This window comes from Rhamphochromis sp. 'chilingali' (assembly GCF_963969265.1).
Source record: "Rhamphochromis sp. 'chilingali' genome assembly, chromosome: 4".
NCBI lineage: Eukaryota > Metazoa > Chordata > Actinopteri > Cichliformes > Cichlidae > Rhamphochromis > Rhamphochromis sp. 'chilingali'.
Genome location: NC_137948.1, coordinates 43,599,200 through 43,623,747, shown reverse-complemented (window position 1 = coordinate 43,623,747; position 24,548 = coordinate 43,599,200). Strand labels below are relative to the sequence as shown.

General features: G+C 41.4%; 1 long non-coding RNA gene across 1 annotated transcript in view; it reads right to left on the bottom strand.

The window, feature by feature from the left end:
• LOC308396207 overlaps positions 1–16,789 on the bottom strand; it is a 31,871-nt gene extending 15,082 nt beyond the window's left edge. Inside the window, exon 1 of the long non-coding RNA XR_013971530.1 lies at positions 16,593–16,789. This is a non-coding gene — a long non-coding RNA (uncharacterized lncRNA). The remainder of the gene's footprint in view (positions 1–16,592) is intronic.
• Between the last annotated feature and the right edge of the window lie 7,759 nt (positions 16,790–24,548).

Genomic DNA, 24,548 nt, shown 5'->3' with positions numbered 1-24,548 from the left:
ATGAGTCTGACAATTTGCATGAGCTCTGCTTTATAATGTACAACTGAATATCATGCTATTGTTTTGCAACTGTGTCATACAGCAGAATAAATGCTAGAGGTAATAAAGAAATTTACTCATCAGTGTCTTGCCACCCTAAGGTCAACTCTGTGTGACCCTATGATTCACTGACGTTTGACAACTCAAATAGCAACTATCTTTAGCTCACAAGCTTTTGTGACTGTGTGTGTGTGTGTGTGTGTTCTGTCTCCAACATGGCCCCAGGCATGTTGTTGCTTACCTCATTAAGCCGTTAAAGATTTGCCAGATCACCATCACACACAGACACACAAGCACACTGCAGCCTTTTGTGCTGTGTGGCAGCATTAGTGTCCATGTCTGTTAAGCTTTTGACAAAGAAAGACCTAAAATGTAGCTGAGAAGCCATTTCCACTGCTAAGTTACATGTCAGATGTATGTGTCTTTGTGTAGCCCACACAGAGAACTTAAAGCTAAAAGGGTAATTTCTCTTCGTTAGTGTTCGTTATGAACATGTAGCCTGCAGACAAATAAGACACACAAGAACTTGCTGTACAAGGCACTGTAGCATGGGATAATATGCCAAGCTAGTTCTATGTAGCCCAATAGAGGAACATTCACAGCATGTGATTCTGTTGCTTTCTGACAGCAGCGAGATCTTGAATGTATCCTTGCAGACTACTCCTTACCCTAGAAATTAAAAATGGGAAAGAACAATTGCTTGCAATGCCTGTTAATGCATCCATATCCTTGCTGCAAATAAGTTTGTGCAAATAGATATTACTGCAAGCAGTTAGCGCCACGTGGTCTTCCCAAGTTAATCATCTCTTAATCAAGAAATAGCAATATTTAGAAATATTTCACCCATACTGGCTTCTCTTCACTAGCTCCCTGTTAAATCCAGGATCTAATTAAAAATATTCTCATTGCATACGAGGTCTTGAATAATCAGGCTCCATCTTATTATAGAGACCTCATAGTACCATATCACCCCAATAGAGTACTTTGCTCTCACTGCAGGCTTACTTGTGGTTTCTAGATATTTAAAAGCAGAATGGGAGGCAGAGCCTTCAGCTTTCAGACCACTCTTCTGTGACAGATGCCCTACTGTTGCTTTTAAGATAAAGGGCTTAAAACTTTCCTTTTTAACAGAGCATATAGTTAGGACTGGGTTGGGTGACGCTTAGTTATGCTGCAATAGGCCTAGGCTCCTTCAGGCTTTCCATGGCACAGAGTTTCTCCTTCACTCACCCCCACTCACGCACTTACTCGTGTTTAAATACTCTCTGCATTTAATCATTAGTTATTATTTTTCTGTGGCTCTCTTCCACAGCATGTCTTTGTCCTGTCTTCCTCCCCTCACCCCAAACCAACTGAGGCAGATGGCCGCCCCTCCCTGAGCCTGGTTCTGCCGGAGGTTTCTTCCCGTTGAAAGGGAGTTTTTCCTTCCCACTGTCGCCAAAGTGCTGCTCATAGGGGGTCACCTGATTGTTGGGATTTTCAGTTTTCTCTGTATCATTGTAGGGCTTTACCTTACAGTATAACACGCCTTGTCAAACTAAGCTACACCTTTTCTTGTGGGTTCACAGACATCTTTTCATTACCAGCAGTTTTCTGCACATATTGTTTTTCATAAAAAAACATAAATCTGATTAAAAGTTTTGTTTTACATGCCATGTGATGTTATAACCATCCTGGACTTGTACAAAAAAGCTGTTCCGTCCTCTCTCTCTTACACACACACACACACACACACACACACACACACACACACACACACACACACACACACAGTGGCTTGCAAAAGTATTCGGCCCCCTTGAACTTTCCCACATTTTGTCACATTACAGCCACAAACAAATCAGTTTTATTGGAATTCCAGGTGAAAGACCAACACAAAGTGGTGCACACGTGAGAAGTGGAACGAAAATCATGACTCCAAACATTTGTTACAAATAAATAACTGCAAAGTGGGGTGTGCGTAATTATTCAGCCCCTTTGGTCTGAGTGCAGTCAGTTGCACATAGACGTTGCCTGATGAGTGCTAATGACTAAACAGAGTGCACCTGTGTGTAATCTAATGTCAGTACAAATACAGCTGCTCTGTGACGGCCTCAGAGGTTGTCTAAGAGAATATTGGGAGCAACAACACCATGAAGTCCAAAGAACTCACCAGACAGGTCAGGGATAAAGTTACTGAGAAATTTAAAGCAGGTTTAGGCTACAAAAAGATTTCCCAAGCCTTGAACATCCACGGAGCTCTGTTCAAGCCATCATTCAGAAATGGAAGGAGTATGGCACAACTGTAAACCTACCAAGACAAGGCCGTCCACCTAAACTCACAGGCTGAACAAGGAGAGCGCTGATCAGAAATGCAGCCAAGAGGCCCATGGTGACTCTGGATGAGCTGCAGAGATCTACAGCTCAGGTGGGGGAATCTGTCCATAGGACAACTATTAGTCGTGCACTGCACAAAGTTGGCCTTTATGGAAGAGTGGCAAGAAGAAAGCCATTGTTAACAGAAAACCATAAGAAGTCCCGTTTGCAGTTTGCCACAAGCCATGTGGGGGACACAGCAAACATGTGGAAGAAGCTGCTCTGGTCAGATGAGACCAAAATGCAAAACGCTATGTGTGGAAAACTAACCCTGCACATCACTCTGAACCATCCCCACTGTCAGATATGGTGGTGGCAGCATCATGCTCTGGGGGTGCTTCTCTTCAGCAGGACAGGGAAGCTGGTCAGAGTTGATGGGAAGATGGATGGAGCCAAATACAGGGCGATCTTGGAAGAAAACCTCTTGGAGTCTGCAAAAGACTTGAGACTGGGGCGGAGGTTCACCTTCCAGCAGGACCTCGACCCTAAACATAAAGCCAGGGCAACAATGGGATGGTTTAAAACAAAACATATCCATGTGTTAGAACGGCCCAGTCAAAGTCCAGATCTAAATCCAATCGAGAATCTGTGGCAAGATCTGAAACTGCTGTTCACAAACGCTGTCCATCTAATCTGACTGAGCTGGAGCTGTTTTGCAAAGAAGAATGAGCAAAGATTCAGTCTGTAGATGTGCAAAGCTGGTAGAGACAGACCCTAAAAGACTGGCAGCTGTAATTGCAGCAAAAGGTGGTTCTACAAAGTATCGACTCAGGGGGCTGAATAATTACGCACACCCCACTTTGCAGTTATTTATTTGTAAAACATGTTTGGAATCATGTCTGATTTTCGTTCCACTTCTCACGTGTGCACCACTTTGTGTTGGTCTTTCATGTGGAATTCCAATAAAATTGATTCATGTTTGTGGCTGTAATGTGACAAAATGTGGGAAAGTTCAAGGGGCCCAATACTTTTGCAAGCCATTGTACATGGAAAAGTAGTAGTGTGATCATTGTAATTGCACTGCCAGATTGTCTATGCATCATCCTCTTCCTAGCCCTAACTCTAACTGGACAACAGTGTGTCGATTAATACACAGAAATATTCAGACTTGTCTAGCTAGTGTCAGCTAGTAGTATTAAATGGATTAAGTAGGAGTTACCTTGTTGATGTGTGACCCAAATCACAGTGTAATCACATACAGTTTCTTTAAAATAGCATTGCATTTAAGACAACTGCAATGTGCTTCATTCGTATGGATGAAATTTACTAAATTTACCTTTTTTCTGTTTACCATACCATAAAAAGAGGTAAAGCACTTTAAAGTTCTTAAGGATGAACTGAAGGATGGACTGTGTAGCGCTCTATATCATATTTGTTATAATATTACAGTGGTCCCTCACTATAACGCAGTTCACCTTTCACGGCCTCGCTGTTTTGCAGATTTTTTTTCTCTTCTTTCTCTTTTTAAGTTTCCTTTCTCACTGTCCCTCTTCCCTTCTGTTTTTCTTTTCCTTCCTCTTTCTTTCTCCCTTTCCTATCCCTCAGTCATGTCTGTCCCGTCTGTAACAACTCAAAATAAAATAAAATAAATAATAACAACAAAGGTAGATCAAATGGACCAATATGGCAAGGCTGTGATGGCAAAGTAAATCCATTGGGTCTCCATGTTAGTCTTCAGACAACAATTCTGACGGCTAAAGAACCAAATGGCACAGGCAAACAAATAAATAAAAAAAAGAATAGACCTTGATGATTCTTCAGTGGAAAATTTTTCATTTACCAGCAAACCCTGGTAGAATGGCAGTCATGAAACACAGGCTAGTTTTTAACAGGTTTGGAAAGCTTTTAAATTCATGAAATTTGACATGATGAGAGCTTTCATGTTTTATTGCTCTGGTCATTGAACACTGCAAAATGGCTCCAAAACACTGCCTACAATTTTTTTTTTTTTAAAAGTCCACACACTACATTTCTATGAGTCTGGTAATTTCTCAAGATATACAACAAAGCCTTTCGAAGCCACAACGCAAATCCGAGAGACAGTTAAAGAGTCTAGGGGGCACTTTTCTGGTGCACAGTGAATTATTTCAGTTTTATCTTGATTTAATTCAAGAAAACTGTCTGCCGTTCAATGTTTAACAGTGTCTAGGCACTTTAATTAACTATGGAGTTCAGACATTTCATTTGGGTGAAACAAGGTCACAACTGAACATCATCTGCATAGCAGTGATAAGAGATGTCCTTTAAGGGGGATAGAATGAGCACAAGGGGGAGCAAATATAACAAGAACAACACAGGCCCCATAAGAGAACCTTGGGGTACACCAAAACAGAATCGATAAGTGGTGTTTTACATGGTGAAGACTGTACAATTGGGACTCGTTTACAAGGACAGATAGAAAGGCAATGTTCTTAAAAGGATCTGTTGGGACACCAACATCATTATAAGGGGATAAAAATGAAATAAAAGCCTTAGAAAACATGCCGGCAGTGGAGAATTTTAAGAAGCAAGAGCAGACCTCATGGCAGGCTGAAAACCTCGTCACAGTTGCTGTTACGACCCGGCTCAAAAGCCGCAACATAAAAAAAGGAGATGAATAACAGAGTGTGGGTGAGAAGAGGTTTCATCCTAAAATGGAAAACCAGGTTGGCTAAAATGGCTGGTGCCACCAAGGCAAAGACTAGTGCACTGCCGGAAAGCTTGCCTCAGGTATGCTTTTATCCACACCTGACTAGGTGTGGCCAATTAGCACCAGCTGAAAACACTGAGACTATTAGAAGCTGCAGAGGGACGTAACACCTCCTCCCTTAAAAGGGTTCCTCTAGGACCCTTAAATTTATTAAAAGCCCCTCTGAAGCCTTCAGTTCCTTGACCCACAAACCTGGAATAAAAGTTAAAGCTAACAGAAGCACAGTGTTCACGTTATAGTTGGCATCTCTAAGCATGGATGGGCATGAGGATTTGAAGTTGCCACACTGAACAGACAAAAAGTAACATGTGACCAACACAAAGGAGCACAACAGTCAAACCCAAAATGATTACCTGATCTGCTACAACACAAAACCAAAAGTAGCAACAAATAATCACAACTAAGTGATCTGTTGTCTCCACCACACAAACAGTCACATACAAGTGGCCCTATACCACAACAAGTTACTTTAATCCAAAAAGTTCAGTAAATCAAGCACACTAGTGACCAACCACAAACTGGAGAGCTATGGCCACACAATGATCACATCAAGGGTGGCTCAGCACCCCACAGTGTTATTGCCATCACCTGGCCAACAACACTCACAAGTGATCCAACAAAATAGCCATATTCCCCACAACACTAAAGGTCACAGCATAAAACACTCACCTCACAAAGATCTCATTAGCATCCATCCACACTGACATACGCACACACAGGGTGTGCACACAATGCCAATTTAAAAACAGCCTACCTGCCTCAGCTACAGACCATAATCAAGAATGGTCTCAAACCTCCTACCAAGTTTGGTGCCACTGATTTACTATGTGCAACTCCCAGCCTAAAACACTAAAAACAACAAAACCCTTACTTTTCCTACCCTAGTCTTCAGTGGTGTACCAGGCTCGAGGCAACTTTAAACGCGAACTCGAGAGCAGGCAGCAGACCAGAGATACAGTCTCCTACCAAACTCTGAAGCGTACCCCCACCCAGGATAGCCACCAAACACAATAAACTAAACCAATAAAGCAAAACAACAAACAAGTGCTTCAATGGAAGGGCAGCACAGCCACCCAGCTGAAACACACTAACTAAAGGGAGTTTGCTCAATTACAGTGACCACCATCACCCACCCACTTAAAAGCAAAACAAACTGACATTCAGTCTCCACTAAAATGTCCAAATATCCCGGACGAGCCCCCACTTATGTTACGACCCGGCTCAAAAGCCGCAACATAAAAAAAGGAGACGAACAACAGAGTGTGGGTGAGAAGAGGTTTCATCCTAAAATGGAAAACCAGGTTGGCTAAAATGGCTGGTGCCACCAAGGCAAAGACTAGTGCACTGCTGGAAAGCTTGCCTCAGGTATGCTTTTATCCACACCTGACTAGGTGTGGCCAATTAGCACCAGCTGAAAACACTGAGACGATTAGAAGCTGCAGAGGGACGTAACAGTTGCAGATAAATTAAAAAATAACACAGCTGTGGTCAATAATAAAAATGTCCTTAGAACAAATAGAATCAACATTCAGAGCCAAAGTAAGAACAATGTGCAAAGGGTGCCCTTTGGTGTAAGTTGGGCCAGACACATGCTGGATAAAACTAAATGTGGTACTCATAAAACTCCAAGCAAAGAGGTCAGAGTCAGTATCAATATGGATGTAAAATTCTCAGTTACAGCCAGTCTTGGGAATTTCAGGGTGGACTCAACTGACTTCTTCAATAATTACTTCCTCCAAACCATCATATCTATCTAATAGACTGCAGTTTGTTCATGTAAATGAACACTGAGGTTAATTATGGAGTTCCACAGGGTTCAGTGCTAGGACCAATTCTGTTTACATTATACATGCTTCCCTTAGGAAGCATCATTAGAAGACGGAGCATACATTTACACTGCTATGTTGATGGCTGTTGGGGAATTCCCATGATGCACTGAGTATTTCTTCTTCAGTCAGTTTTTTACTCACTATGTGTTTATACAGCTCCATGAATTTAACTTTGTCCTTTCTTCTTCCGCTCACCCCCAACCGGTCGCAGCAGATGGCCGCCTCTCCCTGAGCCTTGTCTGCTGGAAGGTTTCTTCCTGCTAAAAGGGAATTTTTCCTTGCCACTGTCTCCAAAGCGCTTGCTCATATGAGGTCATATGATTGTTGTAGTTTTCTCTGTTTTCTTTGTATTATTGCATTGTCTTTTTACCTTTAAAAAAGCATCTTGAGGCAACTGTTGTTGTCATTTGGCTCTATATTAATAAAGTTGAATTGGCAACATTAATATTTATTGCCTCAGTATCAATATATTATTACCATGCAAGCTATTGCGATATTATGTTGTATTCATTTTTTCTCCCTACCCCTTCTGTGTATCTGTCTGTGGCTGTAAATTCTACACAATTAAATCTGGCAGATGGACAGTCTTCAAATCATTCCTCCTCCCAAGATCAATTTACATATAACAATAACTACTAATAGAGCAGGTGTTGTCTTACTGAGCTTACAGAAAACTGAGAGGTTTATAGTGCATGGCAGTTATTCATGCAGCAGGAACAGGAAGTGTATAGAAATGAAAACAATATCTCCCAGTACAGATATATACAGAGCTCTGTGCTTCTGTCAGCTGCTGACAGAATATTAGTTGACTTTTCTGGAATTCCAGAATCGCTAAATTCCTGCATTGCATCATGCTTTCATCTGTTACTCTGGCTGTTTTCTGACGCTTCATCTTGCATTTCCCATGTATCTTCTTTTGCTTTTGGTATATCTCCAAATGAAGGAAGACATTCATTTATATGACTGGCTCTCCTCCAGCTGTCTGCATTGTCCTCCCAACTGTCAGTGAGAAAAGATAACACAAGAAACAATGTAGGATTTGACACTGAGATGGATTCTTTCTTAAGCCTGCATAAAGGGGCATTACACCGTGTTCTTTTTCTGCTTGTTAGGGTTTCTTTTACTTTTGTTTTTAAATCAAGATATATCCACATTATTTAGTTTCCTGTTCAGCATTTGCTCCACAAAACAAATACTAAACACACTAACATTCCTTTATAGCTTTCCCACATCCTGATGCTGAACAAAAACAGTTAACTTTCTTATCCAAAACTGTTAATTTTCTTATCTAACATGAATCCTTATTTGAATCAGCAAAGGCAAAAAAAAGTCACTCTAAGAACCAGGTCTAAGAACCAGACACCAGGTCAATGTACGTGAGAAGTATAGAGTCAGAACACAAATAACTGTCAGATGAACAACAAACGGTTATCAACAAATACCACACACTGAAGAAAGGAACAGCTTACCCCCACAAACAGCTGTGCCAAACAGTTTATCCTTCCTGAGCCTGTCTCTGGACATCTCTTCCTGGGGAAAGAGAGTTTGTTCTTCTCACTTTCGTGGTGCTTACTCACAGGGTGATTGTTGGGGGTTTCCAACAATCTCTTGTACTGTATCATTTTGCAGTATGAAGCACTTTTGGGTGACTTTCTTTGGCAGTATATAAATAAAACTGAACTGTAACCTTAAAGGAGTGACCAAGCACAGTCCAGTTTCTCAAGAATAGCTTTTGTATGATGATAACTCTTTAAGAAGATTAGCAATACATCCCTTGACTCTGTTTGTGGCATATAAACAAAGCAGAGCCAAGCAGCAGACTCCCAGACTGAAAGAGGAAACCAAAAAGTAAAGATTGCAATTCTTTGAGGGACGACTTGAGAAAGGAATCAATTCAGCAGCCATTTATAAAATTAAGTATGATTTCTGTAAGTGATTTGCACCTTTATATTTACAGTTTATTATATTGGGAGATTCATTTATTCTTTATTGTTAGGGGCACTGCTGCTTTGACTGACAGGTTCATAGTGAAGAAAGATGGCTGTAGCAGCAAATAATGAAAAATGCTATGGCATTACCTCTCTGCAGCAAATAGAGTGGTCAGAATAATACAGCCAAATACAAGGAGATCCTGTCCCAGGCTTTCTGTACAAGCAGTTCAGATATTATTAAAATATATATCACTCTGGAATGAAATGATTGGCAAATGACTGCCGTTCCCATAATACACCCCTGGTGGGGCAGGTGATGTGTTGATAAAAGTTCGGCGCTGCGCGTTTGAGGTTGGCGCTATTAAAGTCCCCCGTCACAATAAGCGCAGCGTCCCGGTGTTGTGTCTGGTGCTGTGTGAGTGCCTCATGCAGCTCGCATAAGGCGGTGACCGTGTCCGCTTGTGGTGGAATATAAACGGCACTTACAATGACCGATGTAAATTCCCGAGGTAGATAAAAAGGACGACACATGATGGACAGTAGTTCCAGATTTGGTGTGCAGGAGCGTGTGAGAGGAACAACGTTCGCACTGTTGCACCAGTTGTTGTTCACCATTAAACACAGGCCGCCTCCCCTTGACTTCCCCGAGTCCCGTGTCCTGTCCATGCGGTGAACCGAGAAGAACTCGGCCGGCTGGATGGCGTGGTCCGGCACCGCTGGGTTCAGCCATGTCTCGGTGCAGCAGAGGAGATTGCAGTCCCGAATGTCTCTCTGGAACTTTATCCTGGCCCTGAGGTCGTCAAGCTTGTTCTCCAGTGACTGGACGTTGGCGAGCAGGATGCTAGGCAGAGGTGTGCGGTGTGCACGAGCTCTCAGCCTGTTCCTGACGCCGGCTCGCTTCCTTCTAGGCCGCCGCCGCTTCCCTTTGTTCTCCCTCGAGATCTCACTCGGCCAGCTCGGATCCGGAGTTAAAAACTTCGAATTGTGAGTACATTGTATACCAATAGAAACAAGAGTGTCACTGTCATACCTAATGTACCCAATGGTGATGATTTTGCCGATTTAGAAACGCTGAAAACTAACTTAAAAAACAAAGACAAAGAAAAAGTGGTCGGAGCAGTCGTGACGGCAGCCGACCTCACCGGCGCCATCTTATCGGTGGCCGCGTTACAGGACGCACTCGATGACGCAGACTGGGGCATGTTCAGAAACAGCTCCGACGATGACGTCAACGTGTTTACGGAAGCGGTTGTGGGATTCATCGGGAAACTAGCGGATGATACCGTGGAGACAAAGACTATCACAACGTTTCCCAACCAGAAGCCGCGGGTGGATAAAACCATCCGCGACGCTCTGAGATCCCGCACCGCTGCCTACAACACGGGACTCATGACGGGGGACATGGACCCGTACAAAGCCGCGTCATATAACGTGCGGAGGACGGTGAAAGAGGCGAAGCAGCGCTACGGGAGGAAACTAGAGTCACAACTCCAACAGAGTGACTCTAGGAGCCTGTGGCGGGGACTAAGGACAATAACGGACTATAAAGCACCAACAACCGGTATGACGAACGCGGCCGTGACTCTGGCAGACGAGCTGAACACTTTCTATGCTCGCTTCGAGGCTGCAGCTAAGGACTCCAACAATGCTAGTGCTAGCGGCGCTAACGGCTGCAGACAGGAAGATACTGCCAGCACCGGAAATGTGCTCGTCATCTCCGAGCATGAAGTAAGGAGAGCCTTCAAGAGAGTGAACACCAGGAAAGCAGCAGGACCAGACGGTATCCCAGGTCGTATCCTAAGAGACTGCGCATACCAGCTAGCTCCTGTGTTCACTGAGATATTCAACATCTCTTTATCTCAGTCGGTGATCCCCACATGCTTCAAAGAGTCCATCATTGTTCCTGTCCCGAAGAAACCCCACCCTGCTTCTCTCAATGACTATCGCCCTGTAGCCCTCACCTCAGTAGTGATGAAGTGCTTTGAACGCCTGGTCAGAGACTTCATCATTTCTTCACTACCAGACACACTGGACCCACTACAGTTCGCTTACCGTCCAAATCGTTCCACAGACGATGCCATCTCTCATCTCCTCCACACATCACTCACTCACTTGGACACTAGAAGGGGGAATTATGTTAAAATGCTCTTCATAGACTACAGCTCTGCATTTAACACCATAATTCCCTCCACACTCACCACCAAGCTGGAGCATCTGGGACTCAGCTCATCTATGTGTCAGTGGATCTCCAACTTCCTAACTGGCAGACCACAGGCAGTAAGGATGGGCGGACATGTCTCAGCCTCCACCACTCTCAGCACTGGAGCCCCCCAGGGGTGTGTTCTGAGCCCCCTGCTGTACTCTTTGTACACATATGACTGTGTGGCCACTACCAGCTCCACCACCATCATCAAGTTTGCTGACGACACCGTCGTGGTGGGCCTGATCTCTGATAACAACGAGACGGCCTACCTGAAGGAGATTAGGAATCTGGAGAACTGGTGCCAGAGGAACAACCTCCTTCTAAACGTCAGTAAGACAAAGGAGCTGATAGTGGACTTCAGCACTAAGCAGGAGAGGAACTACCAGACCCCCGTCATCAACGAGTGCCCAGTGGAGAGAGTGGACAGCTTCAAATACCTCGGAGTTCACATCACGCAGGACCTGTCATGGTCCTGTCACATCAACACCGTGGTGAAAAAGGCCCGTCAGCGTCTCTACCACCTCAGACTCTTGAGAGACTTCCAACTGCCCTCCAAGGTGCTCAGGAACTTTTACTCGTGCACCATAGAGAGCATCCTGGCGGGAAACATCTTAACCTGTTTCGGGAACAGCACCATGCAGGACAGACGAGCTCTACAGAGGGTTGTGCGATCAGCTGAGCGCACCATCCGCTCCGAGCTCCCTGACCTGCACTCAATCTACAGCAGGCGGTGCTGGACCAAGGCCAGGAAGATGGTGAAGGACCTCAGCCATCCCAACAACAGACTGTTCTCTCTGTTGAGGTCAGGAAAGCGATTCCGCTCCCTGAAGACCAACACAGAGAGACTGAGGAGGAGCTTCTTCCTGCAGGCGATACGGTCTCTCAATCACACCACCACACAGTACTGACCCACACATACGGTTCTTACACACACACTGGACTTTCTGGACATTGGTTTTGCACAACACTGGTCACTATATTCTTCATTTCCGGTTAATACTTGTACAGCTGCTGTTATTGTGTATATATTTATTTATATTTATATTTCTTCATACATTCTTATATAGTTCTATATTGTGTATTTTGTTGTACAGTTATTTTATTTTCAACTTTAATTTATATATTTTATCTTATTCTTCCCAGTTAAATTTACCCTTCATTCTAATTTGTGTTGTACAGTTATTTCATTTTTAACCTTAATTTATATTTTATTCCTTCCTAGTTAAATTTACCCTTTTTAATTTTTCATATTTATTTCCTATCTTATTCATAGCCTTTTCCTTTTTTGTTCTCTTTAGGTCACGAGCAGTTGTCCAAGCATTTCACTGCATATCGTACTGTGTATGACTGTGTACGTGACAAATAAAATTTGAATTTGAATTTGAATACAGGCAGGTGGTGCAGCCACTTTCATTTAATGGTTAAATATGGCTACAAACGACTTTAACAAAAAACTAAGACAATGTGCTCTTATCCTGTTGTGCTTCTTGAGCCTCTCAATGCTTTGGGCTTTGTTTTTGTTTTTATCCCATCTTTGGTATAAATCCATTTAGACTCCTATCAAATAAAAATGTTTATAAAAAATCAATTCTTTGGATATTTAGATATAGAATTGCATCATTCTTGTCTGGAAATACAGTGCAGTGTTTTTTAAGTTAAAGTAGATTTATAAACAAACAGCATGCTTCAAAAACCTCTTTCCAGCAACGATAATAAATGGCCTGGAACATGGACCATTTATCTTTTTATGAGGATCAGGTGACTGGTATGGCCCTACACAGAGCACTACCAGCATACATGCACATACACATACACACAGACACACCTAGTTGGCTCCAGAGAAGCTAATAAAGTTGTTTTTATGACAATCAGGTGACTGGGGCCCCTGATCTTAAGCAGAGGAGACACCAGGCCAATAGAGGGCCACCCAGCATTTATGCCTTGTCTGGATAATCAGCCTAGCAGCCAGGCGGAACAGATGCAATACACACAGGGACACAAAAGAGGAGCCCCTGCCAAGCTATACAACATAAAGGACATACAGGGAGTATTTGTCATCACAGATGATGGCGAAGACTTTTTCCCCCAAATTTCATTCAGTTACTTTTGTATGACATCAAGAAATGTAATTGCAGACACTATTTGATTCTAAAAACTTTCCAAAGCCCGTGTATTTGGTATAAACTGTTTTTTTAGGTTTTTGTTTTTCTTGTCTTTTAATATAGCACATTGATCAGGACATTCTGGGTGAAACTCAAAGCCATCTTTCCCTTTTTTCTGTCACAAATTCCTGAGTGGACTAACGAGTAACCAATGACCTTGAACTTCATTATTCCCCAGGGAAATAAAGATTTTTCAGACTAAAACTTTTCTTACAAATTTAACAAGTTTACACGTATTAGATGAAAACAAGCTGATTTAGATGACGACAGGTCATCTGTTGCTGTTTAACTGTTTGAAGAGTTATCAATACGTTCACACTATTACATAAATTGCATGCATTGTTCAGTCACAAACATGGACACTGCACACTCTTTAGCAAATCCTATTGTTGCTTTGTAACACGAAAAGAGGATTTAGCATCGGCACTGATGATTCATAAATCTGTAGCTAATCTAAGGAGCTTCAGTTATAAAATTGCTTTGTTTATACAAATATTGACACAGATCGTCCTCTCCAGCTTCATGCCCCTTTCGCGTTTTTCAGCCACTCCCACTTCCATCTCCCACCCTTGTTTCTATAACTATAAAAGCTCAGTGTGATTCTGCATTATTTTTATGGCCACATTCCAGCCCATATATCTGCCACACAACTGCACTGTGTGTGTGTGTGTGTGTGTGTGTGTGTGTGTGTGTGTGTGTGTGTGTGTGTGTGTGTGTGTGTGTGTGTGTGTGTGTGTGTGTGTGTGTTGCACAGGAAGGATCTACATATTTTGATCTGGACACAAGCCAGGGTCAAAGATCACAAACTTTCGGTCGGCCCGTCTTGACATTCTGACCCTAAATGCCCTCAGTGACTCTCTAAACAAACAAACACACACAAACACTCATTTACATGTGCAGAAACACAACCACAAAACCAGAAGGTCCAATAGGACACGTCCATCGCTTTTTTGTTGTTGCTGTTTGAGTTGAGTTGCTCATACCGGAAAAGGCTCCCTGAGACAGGAGCACAGTTACAGCATCCTCATGCTTTGCATTCAAAGTTATTGTAAAGAAAGGTTGAGTATACAGGAAAGTTGTTCTGCTTTCTAAGTTTTGCTGGAGATTTGACCTCTACTGGCTGTTGGCAGAAATAAGGTGAGCTGAAAGATAATGATGGGGACATTTAGAGATTGAGTTCAGATAGGTTTTATTTTTAAACCACCAGTTCAACAATCCCCTGTGACTAAAGCAACTTGCAATGGTAAGGAGACAAAGTGTAAACCCAGCAGTGGTGTATAAATGCACAAGCAAAGAAGACAATGAAAAAGTAATTTCTCTGTGCACCACAGAACATCCCCCAAAACCATGAGCCAACTCTTCGAGCCCCCAACAGATTCAGTAATTGGAAGCATATAATTTCTGAAGTAATTCAGCTTGACTTTCACAAAATACCTATTTAAAATTCAGCAAAGGGGATGTAGTCATGTCTCCATTAGCTGATTTTTCTTCTTTAGGTGATTTCATAAAAAATTGAAAGGGTAAAAATATATATATTTATTTATTCATTTATCAAGTTCAAAAACTAAAGAGAGTCTAGAAAAGAATAAAACATCTGAATTATGATAGGCCACACAAACATGAGCGTGGTTTCTTAGCAGTGAATGTGTCTTCTCTGAGCAGTTTTGTAGGAATGGGGTCTAAAAGACACGTTGATGGTTTGGAGGAAGTAATTATTGAAGTTAACTCAGAAAGATCAATTGGAGAAAAAGAGTCTAACTTAACATCAATGGTACTAAGAGTAGCTGTAGATAATATTACATCTGTGGGATGGTTTCGAGTATTTTATTATTATGAAGAAATGAAGGTATTACTAGTTAAGGTTAAAGTAATACTGGTGCTCAATAGAACACCAGCATACCACGACACAACACATGATGACACCCACACTCTATGGCTGCAGCTACCTAACAACAAGTGCAATATCCTTTTTAGCAGAACTGTGTGTATTTATACTTTTATATTTTGTTATTTTAATGTCATTATGTTTACTATTTTGCTCATTTTGGTTTATTTTTGCTATCTTATTATATTTACTATTTTATTGTACGGTTATTTAATTCATGAGTTTAAACAAGGATGTATATATGCTAGTCTGCTGAAACCTAAGGTCTGCCCTAATTTCACTGAGCAGTGTCCAAACAGCAACAATAAAGGAATCTTTATCTTCATATCGTTATCTATGCCATATGTCAGAACAAGAGTGACTGTGATTAAAGTGATACGTGGCTTCTTTTACATTTGAAAGAAGCCAGTTGAGTCTAATATTAGATTAATGCCTTGTTGAGGCTGTCAGTATCTACATGGAGCTTACAATCATCCACAATAATTATCTTATCTGAGCTGAGAAGTAAATCAGATAAAAAATAAATCTGACAGGAACTGTGAGTAAGGCGCAAGTGGACGATAAATAACAGCAAATAAAACTGTTTTATATATTGAAATCTCTCCACTCTAATAATTCAATTTAAAGTGTAGCTTCACAGTAGAGAATTTTAGTGTGTAAAACATAACAGAAAACAGGCCTTTGAAACGATTTAAACACCAGAAATTACAAACTTTGGCTTGTTATCAAACCTTCACATTAAAAACTTCCCATTTCTATAAGATCCTGAAGAATTCCACTGATGCAGTTCTGTTCTTGCATAACATCCTTGAACAGAAAACCAAGCAGTTGTTCACCATTGCAGGGCCAGCAGTCAAGTTGATTGCCTAGGCTAGAAGCTTGTTTTTGAGCGTCATAAGCCTTGGGCTTGGTTTGGGTCCAACAAAAACACTTTGAAAGAGCTCCAAAGTTTGGGCCAATACTAGAGATTAAGGGCACATATCACCCCAAGGAATAGGCTGCAAGCCTTGGCTAACATCAGTAAATACTGGGATTTCTTCGATGATTAAGACAGTTTTTTTTAAACGTTTTGTTTCATGATGTCATTCAATTCAGATAATCTCAGTTTCTGGGAAGACCACCGTGAAAACTCAACAAGATCCTGTCCATTAAATGAAGGTGGAATTTCCATCCACTTGGTCTTATTTGCATTTTCAGTGTGTGCACAAAAAAACCTGAATGGAAACTATAAAATAAAAACATCTTGAAAGGGCATTCACAATTAAGTCAGTTCACAAAAACCGGATTGATTTAAGCTTGTACGTAAGAGTGATCCAGCCTGTCCACTGTCTCCCACATGCTCAACGAGGCATCTCAGAGTTCCATCGCTCTTTTTAACTCTAGAGTTACTTTGTTCTTGGAGTGGACAACAATGACAAACTGAATGTTGGACTATAGTTTTATAAATATAAATATAAATTACTAGATACGGATTCAGAATAAAATGGCAAATCGCTTACCTGGAATGGTTCGAAAAGAGCAGGCCATCTATCCTTGAATTCTGGACAACCACTTCACATCTCCTCCAGTTGTAGAGAAAGTTGGAATGGGAAACACAGCAGGCCACGGGTTCTGCCTTTCACAAGGGGAAGGACTCAGTATCTCAGGAGTCCACAGAGAGATTCACAGACTCGCATAGCGAGCTCAGATAAGATGCTTCAAGTGTTTCTTCCTGGGGAACAGCTGTCAGTATTAAGCTTAGTGGTGCTTGCACTACTTTAAGCGTGTCTTTATCTTTTACTTCAGTTGTGAAAGTTGGGGTGAAGAAGTCATCAAAGTCTTCGTCTTTGTATTGGAGTTTTATATCTGTGGGGATGGAAATTTGTTTCTTTAACAGCTACAACCAACTCGTCCACAGTTGATGGTGTGCCACTGTTGAGGTTAAGTTTCCTGACTTCATGATCAATGAGGAATCTCACAGTTCGTTCCATGTCTTGGAAAACAGAACACACAGAGAGATGACGCTCAACACTGGAGGCAGATGTGGAGCAGGACATCTGTCTTCTTACAATAAAAGGCACTCATTCCCCTAAAAGTGCCATTTAAACAATCTCTGCAAAATCAGGAAGACCTGCAGTAGAACCATAAGTCACAATCATGCCTTTAGAGTTCCCTGACAGGTGACCATGTCAGAAAGCAGAACAAGAGTATGTTGTCAAAGTTGCCAGTATGCCTTACAATCTGTTTAAACTGACTGTGTTTGTTGTCCGGAGAGCAATCCCAGGTCCAAAAGCCTTTGTTAGTGCGGTGCTTTAAAAACTGGTGCTTTGGGATCAACTCTTCATTAGGAAATACATCCTGGAATCTGTGTCGGTGTTCAGACATTTTTGAGTCTCGATATCGGCAATGCTTTCTTCATTCTGGACTGGGGCAACAACAAGCGCAATAATAAATTTTAAAGACATTGGAACAGCTTTAATTTGTTAGCCCGCTTTGTGTTCCCTGAAAAGGCTTTTTTTGTATAATTCTGCTCTGGCAGTTCACCACTCAGGGCTGGACTGGGACAAAAAATCGGCCCGGGCATTTTGACTAGAGACCGGCCCCCCAGGTATTAAAGCCATAAAGCCTTTGAATGAAAACAGACGCTGTGGTGACAGTGATGTACAGTCTTGTTGGTATATGTAAGATTTCTATACGTTGTACATCAGATAAAAACTTTGGTTGTAAGATTCACATAATTATTTAATAAAAGTGAGACATTTTAAATGAGAATAAGAAAGAAAAGTATTTCTTTGTGCCCCCCTCTCCCTGTTAATGCCTACCTGCCCCCTGGCAACACTTTGCTAGACCCGCCCCTGCACAGTTACCAGCTGTCAGCTACTTAGAAAAGGATCCTGGTGTTATTTGTCTCTCAGAAACAGTTCATAACTTCAACTCATCCATGTCACCTAAAAGGTAAACCTGTTTCTCCATCACCTGTTCAGCTCTGATGGTTCAGTAAGGACATCTCCTGGTTTCATCCTCATGTTTCCCTCTCACCACATATCCAAACCATATCATGACCAGCAGCTTTACAGCTGTGGCTCCAGCAAACATCAGCTGATACTAGAAATTAATATTAAATACATTCTAACAACAGCTGATCAAGCTTAAACGTGCTGCTGTTGTTTAGCGCGACATCTGCTGGTTTCCTCTTTCGGCGCAAAGTGAGCGATAAACAAACAAGAGAGACGATCAGCTGATCATTGATCAGTTTCATGATTGAAGTAGAAACAGGAGAGGGAGGGGAGAGAATGAGAGAAGAAGAGGCAGCTGTGCAGCGTAAACACAGAATAACTCCAGCTTTGTGTCTTTTTCATTGTAGCTGAAGTCCGGGACAAACTGTTCCTTTTCACCTCAACACAAAACACGTAATATTTTCAGAGAAAATATTACGTGGCACGGTGGCACGGTGGTTAGCACTGTTGCCGCACAGCAAGAAGGTCCTGAGTTCAATTCCACCATCAGGTCTTTCTGTGTGGAGTTTGCATGTTCTCCCCGTGTTTGCGTGGGTTCTCTCCGGGTACTCCGGCTTCCTCCCACCGTCCAAAGACATGCAGCTTGTGGGGATAGGTTAATTGGATAATCCAAATTGCCACTAGGTGTGAATGTGAGTGTGAATGGTTGTCTGTCCCTGTGTGTTGGCCCTGACATACTGGCGACCTGTCCAGGGTGTACCCCGCCTCTCGCCCTATGACAGCTGGGATAGGCTCCAGCGCCCCCCGCGACCCAGAAAAGAATAAGCGGAAGCGAATGGATGGATGGATGGATCAGTAACATCATAGCACCACCCAGCTGTATAGAAACTCCGTCAAGCTAGCTAGTAGCAGTACGAGTTATTGTAACTGACTGTAAAAAGTCAGCACAACGAAAATAAACTCCACCTGAACTTGGTTTATATCTGACCCAGATACACTGCAGGTCATAACTTCTTACCTGATGTTCAGTTCACCTGACACTCGGCCGCCTCGGGTCTCTCCTCCTCCTGCCTCCCCTTTCTCTCATCCACCTGCTGGCCTCTTGTGGCAGCTCCGCCACAGCCACCACCAAACAACTGAGTTATTTTTACACATCTGCCAGCATCTGGCCAATCCACCACCTCTCATTGTTTATACTGTTATAAAAAATAAAAAAATAAAAAATAAAAAATCGGCCCATAAATGCCCGGGGGGCCGATGGCCAGCTATGTCACCACTTATCTTTGTACCATTTCAAGCTATTCATTGGACTTGAATGACTTAAATTGCAATAAATAACTGGAAAAATTGGCGTGTTCTCAAACTTTTGACCAGTAGTGTATATACTTCAAAATTCAAGCAGCTGCTGCTGTCGTCTATCACCTAATCAATAAAAAATAGAGTAAGTCCATGCATTTCACTGTGCACTAAGCTGGAAATCAGCCTTGACCCTACTTTAGTCATTCTTTTGCAGGCTGCTCTTAACTTCATTAAACAATGCTGTTTCTGCACTCATTTTTTTCTGACCTGTAGGATTTTATACATACATCTATCCTGTAACACGTCCGATGAATGGTTTGCATTTGGTGGTGAAACTTTTATATTTCCCTTGGTTTACTCTGTGAAGTATCTTTTTTTAATATACTGAAAACCTGTAGTCAGCAGAGAGATCTAGCTTTATTTCTTTCAACTGCACCATGGCAACGTGAAATGCTTTGCTTTTAGAAAAGTTAGCTACATTTTGAAGAAAAAAGTAAAACAAAAAGTTTATTTTAAATGCAAATTGTAGATTTCATCTGATGACAATCTGCTGGTGTATGCTACCTAACAGCTTCTTTACTATCTTTTAAATCGTATAATCAGGGATTAACTTTATTTCTGTTGCTAATATACATTTGCTCTGACTGTGTAGAAGAATATAGACATTAACTTTGAGGGTTATAATTTATGAAATGATGTCGGTTTGTTAGTTTGTTTGAAAGAGTTTGAAGAGTTTTGACAGAGAGTACCTCTCCACTCTGCTCCCATGAGCGTCGGTGGGATTGAAGTTAAACAATGATAAACTAATTTTAAATTCATTGACATTTTTTAAACTCAATGATTAGGCAAATATCAAAATATCTACATCATTTTACTCAAATTGAATTTTCCTGGTTATTTGGGTCCTGGGATTGTTACAATACAGAGGATCTGGCTGCAGACGGGGCACTGCTGATAGGCCTATTAAGTGATTCTTAAGGGAGAGAAACATATGGTTACTGATGACAACCATTTAAAGGTGTCAGACTGGAGCCACAGCAAATTATCATAGGCAGACACACATAGAGAGAGAGACACGCACATACTCTCTGTCTCTCACTCTCTGCTTCTCTCTCTCTTCCATTCTCTTTGTCTCTGTAGTCTAAACAAGCTTGTTATCTTGCTCATTACTAGATAATGAATGACAATAGGTCAAATGACCTGCCCTAACAAGCTGGTTGTTAAAGGCGACATGTTAATAACACAACCTACAGAAATGTTGTTTTTTTCTAAGCCCTTTAATTAATATATTATTTAAAAGGAAATAACTTCAGTTTGGGAGTTGAAAAGAACAGTCTGGGTGAATGTTGCATTAGTGTTTGAGTCATGCTTTCAAAGCACAAGACAAATGTCAAATCACACCTTTTTAGTGTTAAGGAAAAACATATAATGAATGAGGAGGTTATTTTTCTTTACTAATGCCTTTTCTATTTCAGCAAACCCATGAAAGTTTTGAAATCCACCCAAAGCTACACCCATTCATCTGGGCAGAAACATTTCTTCAGATCGACTGACCAACAGCTACAGTGTTCCTGAAATATATTTGTTATTTACATCATGGAAAAAAATCTGACTGAACAAATGATATGTGTGAGTGTTTGTTTGCTCACTGCAGGTTACACACACACACACACACACACACACACACACACACACACACAGACACACACATATGCCCTCGGTGCCACGTCTGGCGCCAGTGATTATGCTGTTAAGCCAAATCAGTTTCCTGTGTTTGGTTTGATGGATGCCATCATCTTCACGGATCTAAAACAGGTAAGTATGCCCCCCCCCTCCGCCTCAACACAACAACTACTCAGGCAGACATACATTTATGAGCACAACCTCCGAGAAGATAAATAATATATAAGAAAATGCAAATATATATAGCAGCATTCTCAAATACATTAAAAGGACATTTTAAAAAGTAGTTTTCATTGGTTGATCCTACTAATAATATTCTGATCTAAACAATGTTCACAACAACTCAACTGTGTTGCCTTTTATTACCCTGTAGGTCTCTGATCCACATCCAGGGTGTGTTAAAACACACTGTCCTCATTTCATTAAAGACTGCAGAGCTTTGCACAAAAAAAGCTGAATTGTGGAAATTACTAAATTGATCATACAGAACATACAATAACAATTACAGCAGTTCCTATAGGATGACAGTTATTACGTTAAAATTTATTATGTGTCCTTCAGCAAGACACTGAACCATATATTGCCATAATTCATCCATCCATGTGAGAATGGATGTGGCTTGTAGTTAAAGTGGAAAACACTGAATGCTTACATCATTTAACTAAACTTCATACTGGTAAAGTCATATTAGCGAGGAGTGGTTGGAGCAAAATTATTGTGACTCTATGCAATGAACTTGCAGTCTCACAAGTAGAGAACTGCAGCCACACCCAAGCCTATATCTGCACCCTCCTGGGGAGTATATATCATATCATATTTATTTGTGCATTTAAAGACCAAAGTACACCAAAGTGATTTCCAGTAAAACCATGACAAAAATCACAATATAAAATATAAATTACAGATGTAAAATAATTACATAATATAAATGCAGAGCCAGATAAAAACCACAGTAATTAGCCTTTAAAGCCAAACGTGTACGTTTTTAGACGTGATTTAAAAGATTGAATAGAATCTGATGCGCGAATGTCAAGAGGAAGATTATTCCATAATTTGGGTGCTGCAATGGCAAAGGCACAGTCAGCAGGAGCAGTAGCTCAATATCTCCAGGAGATGCTGTTTTTCCAGAGCACCCTCAGGAAGTGCAGTCTCTGCAGGGCGTTCTTTAGCAGCAGAGATGTTCAGATTTGACGAATCTGTCCTTAGCACCGGCTGAGGCCCATTTTCTCTTCAGGCTGGGTCCAGCCATGCTGTGGAGAGACCGGTTTCAGTACCTGACTGGTGTTTTCCTCTCCTTTAGCAGCAGTTGGACTTCCCGGACATCCAGGGCTTCTGACTGGGATACATACAGATGTCTTTGTCCACTGTGACAGTGTCCGTGCAGTATTTAATGTAGCAGTTCTTCAGGTCTGAATGTTCATGTTCTAATTTGTCCTATTTAAGCAGTCCAGGAACAGCTGAGAGGCACCATCTGGCCACGTCTTAACTGCCTTTATGGTTGTTGTAGCAGTTTTCGTGGGAGAATATGCAGGTATTATATTGGTTGGCCCAGGTGGGGCAGTGGTCTCGCTCTGTAGCCTATAGTTTGATGTTGATATAAACCTTGTCTAGCGTGTTTTCTTCCCTTGTCACTTATTTGACTTAGTTTAAGAAGTACTGCTACCAAATCTGCACGATTAAACTCCCCTGCTATTGTGTGAGCATCAGGGCACATGCTCAGCTGATACGTCTATTTGACTGCAGACACCAGTTTCAGCATTATTGCACTAAGTAAGCTCAGTGTCTGGATCAGTTGGTGGGTTTTGTGGTGTTTTTTTCTTATTTGACTTGTAGGTGCTTAGATTTCTGGTATTAAATCATGTAATGATGTAATCATGACTACATCATAAAACCAAACTCATCGGTGTGAAACTGGTTTCAGTGTTGTGGGTATTTGAACTATTTTGTGTTTGTTTTATAATAAACACAAAATAGGTATTTTTTGCATATTAAAGCTTTTAGCACAGTGAGGCATATCACAAGTTTTTTAAATGTATTTGGCACCAAACTCAGTATCACCATACATTTAAAAAACATACAAAAAGACCTCACATTGATACTTTGTTTGTTTTGTGTTGTTTAATGTGTAATTAAATATCACATTGTAACAATGTGTTGTAATTTGAGACATTAAAGTTTATTATATTTGCTGCCTTTTACAGTCATTATAGAAGGTTTTTTTTAATAACGGTTGTTTAACAGTAAAGAGAGTAACCTACAAAGAACATTTCATAAAATATAAATATGATGTTTATTGTTTCTAAGTTTGTTCTTAATTTACATACACAGCACACAAGGTGTCCTTCTAATTTAACTCACTATGTCAGTGCATCTGTGTTTGTCTCAGCGCACTGGACTGTTTGTGTTTGAGCACACAGGATAAGAAAGGATATCAGAACTAACTCTTTCCATAATGAGGTCACTCAAACACACAAGTGTGTGTTTGTGTGTGTTAGTGCATGGTGGAATAATCTAACACAAAGTTGGATAAGAGTCTGTTTCTCATGGTATAAGTAGGAGTAGTGCAGTGCAGGAGATATAAGTGTGTGTGTGTGTGTGTGTGTGTGTGTGTGTGTGTGTGTGTGTGTGTGTGTGTGTGTGTGTGTGTGTGTGTGTGTGTGTGTGTGTGTGTGTGTGCGCGCGTCTGTGACAGAGAGCCAGTGTTATCAGCAGAGCAGTAGGAAAGTTATGCTACGCTAACAGGAATGTTTCTCATCAGTCCTGACACAGTCCAGTCGTCTCTCTACTCCACCCCCACACACACATGCTCAAACACACAAAGACAATATACAATAAAAAAATAAAATCATTATAATTTTAGTGAAATTCATGCATAACCTACTTAAAACTTTACTTTATCTGTACGTTGTCCCATATCCTAATTTTACGCTGCTTTGATGGCATTACTCAGCTGTCATTGCTAAGCACACGAATACACTCTAATCTGCAGCTGAAAAACACAGCCAGTCAAATAAAGAGAGCAGGAAATCAAAAATGTAAAAAAAAATGTAAAAAATTGTGGCATTTTTCATTTACTTGTGTGTCAAAACTAGAGATGGACTGATCCGATATTACGTATCGGTATCGGTCCGATACTGACGTAAATTACTGGATCGGATATCGGAGAGAAATAAGAAATGTAATCCGATCCATTAAATATCAAAAAAGCACCTCACAAAACTTGCAACACGACGTAACTCGGCTCATAACCGTAGCACGTGGGAGCAGTGTGGTCACGTGATAGAGCGGCTGTGTGTGTTTGGAGCCTCGCTACCAAGCTCTGAGGAAGTTTTCCCAGAGAGAAGCAAGTGTGTAAGTTCATCTCTGAATGTTTGTAAAGCATTCCCACATTAAGCTTAACAACCGATATATGGAGCGACTGCCTCTCTCTCTCTCCTGCTGCTGCTTCAATCATGAAACTGATCAATGATCAGCTGATCGTCTCTCTTGTTTGTTTTTGGTCCACTTTGCACCAGAAAGAGGAAACCAGCAGCTGAA